Below are 8,081 nucleotides of genomic sequence, written 5' to 3'. Positions count from 1 at the left end.
TTCAGACTAAGGCTTTTTCCATGTGTGATTTTAATTGTTTTCAGCTTTATGGGGCATAATTGACAAAAATTGTAAGATATTTAAAGTGTACATTGTGATTATTTGGTTATGTGGACACATTGGGGTTGGCAGATTAAGGCTGTCGACTTGGGAGTTTCAACTTCCTCTGTTAAGTTTCAAACAATTTCTTAAAACTTGGAGAGATAGGAATTTGTGAACTCTTTTAAAAGTGTAACTTTGAAAGGTTAATGTTTTACTTGTCTGATAAGTGGAAGTGAGAGAAATCTGAGTATGTTAAGTGTTGGGAAGCATGGTAGTTTATGTCTATATTGTAGACATCTGGATTATTCAGGGGCAACTCAGAGTTTTAAATTATACAAATACTGAGCCAACTAGATAAAACGTTAACACATTAATAAACATTTTCAGTGAACAAATCTCAAAGTTTGTTTTCATGGTTTTTAGCCATCTACCATGCTTTTTAAATACACACACACACACACACACACACACACACACACACACACACACAGGTTTTTCTTAGCTGTAATTTCTATGATTCTTTAGAGTCCTTCTTTGCAAACACTGGAGAACTTATTCCAAAAGGTAAAATGATTACTGCAAAGATTATGAAATGTGAGTAAAAGCTAAAATATGGCTGTCACTTATTAAGCATTTACTGTCTACTGCATATTTTGACATTGTTTTCAAAATGACCTTATGTGACATTTCTGTGCATTACAGATGAAAAATTGAGGCTCAGAGATTTTAAACAGGTACTCAAGATTTACCAAAATAAACATTCACACTTTCAACTTTCAAAATGACCTTTTAGCTTTAAAAATTCATTTTTTTCAGCGAATACCTTTTGAGAGCTCTCTTGCCCTAAGGGCCCTAAGTGCCCTTTACAGTTCACCAAGAGCCTTTGAGGTGTTTGCGTTTTCTTATTTCCCCAGGAGAGGGCTGCCTGTGCCAGTTCCCTCCGGATTTGGTTCTGAGATTCCCTGTGGGATATAATTACCACTTCATCATTCTGCTAAAGGATTTGGGAGAGGGCATGCTGTCCCTAAGCCCCTGCTTGCACAAACCTTTCAATTTTGTAGAGGAGGGGTAAGGAGAATGAAAGCAGATAATCTTGTAAGTGGTAATTATAAACATCTGTATGTTTATGTTCACTCCTTGTAGATTTTACAGGTGGATTTTAGGCATTAGATTTTACTCATATTCTCCTTTCTACTACTGTAGATACAGGAAAACAATAAATACTGACAATCCCACCACCCATAAAGACATTTGAAAAATTTCCTTCAGTCGTTTTTTTTTTTTTTTAACAGCTGGGATCATATATAGGGTGTTCCCCCCAAATGTATACACACACTTTGAGTAATTATAAAGGCAATGTTTATTAAAATACATTTCATTTTCAAAATTGAGCAATCAGCTGTTTAAAGTGTGTATACATTTTTTTTGTGACACCATGCATATAAAATGGAGGATTCCTTTTTTTCAATTTGTGTCTCTTGGAAGGAAACATTAAAATATATATATATATAAACTACTGATTTTTTTTTTTTATATTTTATTGATTTTTTTTTACAGAGAGGAAGGGAGAGAGATAGAGAGTTAGAAACATTGATGAGAGAGAAACATCGATCAGCTGCCTCCTGCACATCTCCTACTGGAGATATGCCCACAACCCAGTTACATGCCCTTGACCGGAATCGAACCTGGGACCTTTCAGTCCGCAGGCCGACGCTCTATCCACTGAGCCAAACCGGTTTCGGCAAACTACTGATTTTTATGCAAACTTTTTTTCCTGTTAAAGCTTGTTATATATTGTTCACTATGATACATACTGGGAATAAAGTGGTCATCACAGTAGACATGTTCCCTCTAAAGAGTTTTTAACACAGATGATAGATATTAAATCAGAAATTATACTCATGGGTTTGATAGGAGAAAAGGGGAGTGTAGCAACCTGTGGGATCCCAAGCTAGCCTACAGGTACATGCAATGACTAGATTATTTTATAACATCTGGAACATAGACACTGAGTAAAGATCTGTTGAGTAAATGATACAGGGATTTAACTTTGTTTTGGGTTATCTTTATATATTTTTTTATTTTTCTGCAGTTGTACAGGCCCTAGCATGGTCTTATAAAAAAGCATGGGCTTGAATTGAGCAGACTTCAGGCTAAATCCTGAGCTTACGAATTACTATGACAATAATAATGACTACCATCGATTTAGTATTTGTTACCTCTGCCAGACACTAAACTAAGAACTTTATATTTAATCTTAACTTTTATCTCATATTACAAAAGTTCCTTCACTGCTTGGAGCCCTATCTCTAAAGTGGGATTGTGCTCTTCATCCCACAGAACTGTTGTGATGGTTACTGGGACAGTGTATGTAAAGTGCCTACTACACTGATAAGAGGTGATAAATACAGACTTTTTTCTGTCAGCTAAAATGGTCCGATTCTTTTTCAAGAAAATTGCTGATCCAGGATTCTCTGCTTCAGGCTTATTGACTTCAAAGAGGAATGGAGTTACAGGGAGACTACAGCCAATGGGCAATGTTTTTAAAACTACTTTCAAATCATGGAAAAAGTCAAGTGTACCAAATTCTACAATGTACATTAGCCATACTGTTCTCATTAGAGACAGATACACTCTGCTGGAGATCACGGGTTAGCAGTAAATTCCCTCTTTCCTTGTATACTGTTTCCCAAATTTCAGTCCTCGATTTCAGCCAACTCAACTCATTTTTGCCTTCACATATGATATATAATTAGAATTTTCTTTAAATTGACCTTTTAATGCAGATTTTTTTTAAAATGTCATTTTATGATTATAAGTAGGAAATCAGTTTCTTGTCATTAAAAGGCAATCACAAATGTAACTATATCGTATTCTGCCTAGATTATGTACCCTTTCCAAGGCTCTGAGCCTAATGCCTGACTCTTTAAAAAGGGAGAATTTTTTTAATATGTATTTTTTTTTTATTGATTTCAAAGAGAAAGAGGGAGAGAGAGAGAAACATCAGTGATGAGAGAGAATCATTGATTGGCTGCCTCCTACATGCTTTCTACTTGGGATCGAGCCCACAATCCAGGCATGTGCCCTCAACTGTATTGGAACCTGGGACCCTTCAGTCCGCAGGCTGACGCTCTATCCACTGAGCCAACCCGGCTAGGGCAAAAAAGGGAGAATTTTAATAGCAGATTATTGATATTAAAAACATACTAGTACCAAATGGAGACTTTCAGGTAATCAAATGGAGAATTGAAAAGGCAGTAACTTGGTAATGATGTTATTATCTCATATCTTCTAGGTTCAGGTTCACATTTTGGTAAATTTCTGTATATTTCATTAAGATGGCAATATCTTTGACATTGGAAAATATGGAAATAAACATCCTCTAAGGCAGCGGTTCTCAACCTGTGGGTCGCAACCCCTGAAAATACATTCTGCATATCAGATATTTACATTACGATTCATAACAGTAGCAAAATTACAGTTATGAAGTAGCAACAAAAATAATTTTATGGTTGGGGTCACCACAACATGAGGAACTGTATTAAAGGGTAGCGGCATTAGGAAGGTTGAGAACCACTGCTCTAAGGTATCAATTATTTTACTTAAATCACATTTTTATGTTTTCTAAATTATGTATTAATTGCTAAAGCATAATATAGCATGACATTTGCTTATATTTAATTTCTTGGGTGATATTGGTTAATAAGATCATATATAAGTTTCAAGGATACATTTCTATAATACATGATCTGTATACTAAATTGTGTGCCCACCACCCAAGGTCAAATAATCTCCCATCACCATATATTTGACCCCTTTACTATCCTCCAATCCCCCCCTTTTTTTAAAAAATATATTTTATTGATTTTTTACAGAGAGGAAGGGAAAAGGATAGAGAGTTAGAAACATCGATGAGAGAGAAACATCGATCAGCTGCCTCCTGCACAACCCCTACTGGGGATGTGCCTGCAACCAAGGTGCATGTCCTTGACCGGAATTGAACCTGGGACCCTTGAGTCCGCAGGCTGATGCTCTATCCACTGAGCCAAACCAGTCAGGCCTCCAATCCCTTTCTTACTGGTAACCACCATACTGTAATCTGTGTCCATTAGTTTCGGTTTATAACCCACCTAAGAGTGAGATCATGTGATTCTTAGCTTTTTCTGATTGACTTATTTTGCTTAGCATAATATTCTCAAGGTCCATCCATGTTGTTGCAAATGGCAGTATTTCATCTTTTCTTATGGCTGAGTAGTATTCCATAGTATACATATACCACATATTTATCCAATCCTTTATTGAAGAACACTTTGTATCCATAAAGACATGGCTACCATGAATAATGCTTCAGTGAATATAGAAATGCCTATATCTTTTTGAATAAATATTTTCAAGTTTTTCAGGTAGACACCCAGGAGAGGGATTGCTGGGTCATATGGTATTTTTTTAAATGTTTTTTATTGATTTCAGAGAAGGATGGGAGAGGAATAGAGAGAAACATCAATGATGAGAGAGAATCATCGATTGGCTGCCTCCTTGCCCCCACTGGGGATTGAGCCAGCAACACAGGCATGTGTCCTGACTGGGAATTGAACTGTGACCTCAAGGTTCAGGGGTCAACGCTCAACCACTGAGCCACACTGGGCTAATAACGCTATTCTTTTTGAGGAACTGCTGTACTGTTTTCCATGGTGGCTGTACCAGTTTACATTCCCACCAGCAGTGAATGAGGGTTCCTTTTTCTCCACAACCTCTCCAGCACTTATTACCTGTCTTGTTGATAATAGCCATTTTAACAGGTATGAGGTGGTATCTGTAGTTTTGATTTTCATTTCCCTAATAACTAGTGAAGTTGAGCATCTTCTCATATATCTTTGGCCATTTGTATGTTTTCATGGGAGGAGTGTCTGTTCAGGTCTTCTGCCCGTTTTTAAATTGGATTGTTTGTTTGGTGTTGAGTTGTATGAGTTTTCTACATATTTTGGATATTAATCCCTTGTCAAATCTGTTGTTTGCAAATATCGTCTCCCATTTGGTTGGTTGCCTTTTTGTTTTATTGTTGGTTTCTTTTGTTGTGCAGAAACTTTTTAGTTTGATATAGTCCCACTCATTTATTTTTGCCTTTACTTCCCTTGCCTTTGGGGTCAAATTAATAAAATGTTCCCTAAGACCAAGGCCCATAAGTTTGGTGCCTATGTTTTCTTCTATGTAATTTATTGTTTCAGATACAATTACTTATCTGCAAGCATAAGTTATTAAGCATTTCCCATCATAATCCAACCACAGAGTTTTTTATGGAAAACATTTGAGCAGAACCTAAGAGTCATGATCTCTTTTCTATTTTTAACCTAATAATCACATATCCAGGGATTTATCTTAGGAAAACCAACAAAAATAAAAAAGGTATTTGCATTAAACTCTTTAAGCATAACATCATATATAATAATGAAAAAACAGCCTAGCCAGTGTGACTCAGTGGTTGAGCATTGACCTATGGACCTATGGATTGGTCATGGTTCCATTGCCAATCAGGGCACATGCCCAGGTTGCGGGCTTGATCCCAGTGTGGGGCATGCAGGAGGCAGCTGATCAATGATTCTCCCTCCTCATTGATGTTTCTATCCCTTTCCCTCTCCCTGCCTCCTTTAAATAAATAAAATATATTTTAATCATGATAAAATACAAGCAATATGTACTTAACAGTAGAACAATGGTTTGTTAATTATTAATATACTATATCACTTGATGTACCATGATAGAACCATTAGAAACAATTATAAAAATAATTGTTGAGGGGAAACATCTATCGTAAGATAAAGGTACAGAAGCTATTACAGAAAACAAAAATATATAAAAAATGAGTTGAAAGTTTACTTTTGTACATTTGTAAAAACTCTCAGCCAGTATGGTGTCTCTCCATGAAATTCTCAGAATTCTAGGTTTCTTCTGCCTTGCTTCTCAGCCATCCTCTACATGCAGCTTCCATTGCATGGTCCAAGATGACTGACCTAGCTCCTGCTGTCATGAGAAATCCTAGCCAATGGAATGGGAAAGATAGAAAAGGGAGACTTGCTCTCCCCTCTAAATCCATGTCACTTCTCTTCCCATATCACTAGCCAAGGCTTAGTCACAGGCCTTACCCAGCTTCAAGAAGTGTCCAGCTAAATAATTTGGAGAACTGATATTGAAGGAAAACTAGCAGTCTCCACCAATCTTTTATAATGAAGTAAAAGTATCAGGATACAAAAGTAACTATACACTAAACAGTAATTGTACAGTGGAGAAATCAGGGAACACCTTGACCTGGTGATGAAAATTAACATCATAAAAAAATTAACCTCACACTTGAGGGATGTATGAAAATATCCTGAGTAGAACACAACTTATGCAATATGCCAATTAAAAATGTATAATCTTAATCTAATTCAACCTTATCCCAAGGAGACAACTGATAAATAATGGTAAACATTCCATTTAAAAGAAAGAAGCTGGACTATATTAAAAATGTGAATATCATAAAAGACAAAGAAAGGCTGTGGAAATCTTCCAAATAAAAAGAGGATGAAGAGACATTAAACTAAATGCAATACCTGATGCTACACTGAAGGGGGGAGATATCAAAGGACATTATAAAAGTATTAGAGTGAATTGAAAAAGTTGCTGATGGTCTGTGGTTATGAAAGAGAATATCTCTATTCTTAGGACATAGACATATCTAAGGGTAGAAAATAGACATTTAGGGGTAAAGCTGATGCATGTGGTATGTGACTTACCCACAAACGGTTCAGAAAAAAATATATGCGTATAAACACACATATCTCTATATACATACATATATGTGTGTGTCTCTATGTATGTGTATATATATGTTTATATATATGTTATGGGCGTAATTGTGTCACTCCAAAATTTATTGGTTGAAGTCCTAACACAGGTACCTTAGAATATGACTGACTGTAGAGAGCACCTGGGAAAGTCCCATGAGCTGATTGTCATCTGAATCCCGAGGTGCCCGGCAGAGCCACGCCCTGGAAACATACCTTGCCAGAGGCAGGTGTGTTGTCAGCCTGACCTTCAGCTCAGGCGCCAGTGGGTGGGTTTCATGATCTAAATCCAGCCAAGCACCAGGAACAAACACGATGATCTGGGCCCACCCAGAAGTGACGATTACAGAGAAGCCTCAAGAATGCACATAATCTCCGTTGTCTTGGGCTTTAGAAAAACTTCTTGGTATTTTTCCCTAGCCAGTTTGGACTGTGGCCCGAAGGGTCCCGGGTTCGATTCCAGTCAAGGGCACGTACCTTGGTTGCAGGCTTCTCCCTGACCTGTGCAGGAGGCAACCAGTCCATGTGTTTCTCTCACATCAATGTTTCTATCTTTCCCTCTCTCTTCCACTCTCCCTAAAAATCAATGGAAAAATATCCTCGGGTGAGGATTAACAAAAAATAAAATAAAAGCTTCCTGGTATTTTGCTATATAAAATAAATGCACTGTATCAGCTCTGGGTCACTGTCTCTCCATCAGAGGACAGCTATCCCACCCGGCCCCAGCTTTTTCCTTCTATCTCTGTGTGTCTCTTTCTTTCATTTTTCTCAATCCCCAGCCACTGCTACTCAGGAACTGGACTGCTCTCTAGCTGCACTGGATGTGGAAAAGAGAGAAATATTTATAACTGACTGTGTTTAGAGAGATGCCCTTAAAATAATTAAGGTGGCCTAGGGGAGGGTCCTAACACAATATGATTGGTATTTTAAGAAGAAAAGATTAGGGCACAGACATGTACAGAGGGAAGACCATGTGAAGACAGCCATTTACAAGCTAAGAGGAGAGACCTCCAAAGAAGCCAACCACATTGACACCTCAATCTTGCATTTCTAGCCTCCAGAACTGTGACAAAATACCTTTCTGTTGTTTAAGCCACCCAGTCTATATACTCTTATGACGACCTTACTAGACTATTACAATATATATGTACATCTACATATCTGTGTGGGGTGTATGCATGTATATAAATCATACACACATGCACATACATACAA

Source organism: Myotis myotis, unplaced genomic scaffold (genome assembly GCF_014108235.1).
Source record: "Myotis myotis isolate mMyoMyo1 unplaced genomic scaffold, mMyoMyo1.p scaffold_m19_p_2, whole genome shotgun sequence".
NCBI lineage: Eukaryota > Metazoa > Chordata > Mammalia > Chiroptera > Vespertilionidae > Myotis > Myotis myotis.
The sequence above is the reverse complement of the archived record's forward strand: the minus strand, read 5'-3'. Positions refer to the sequence as shown.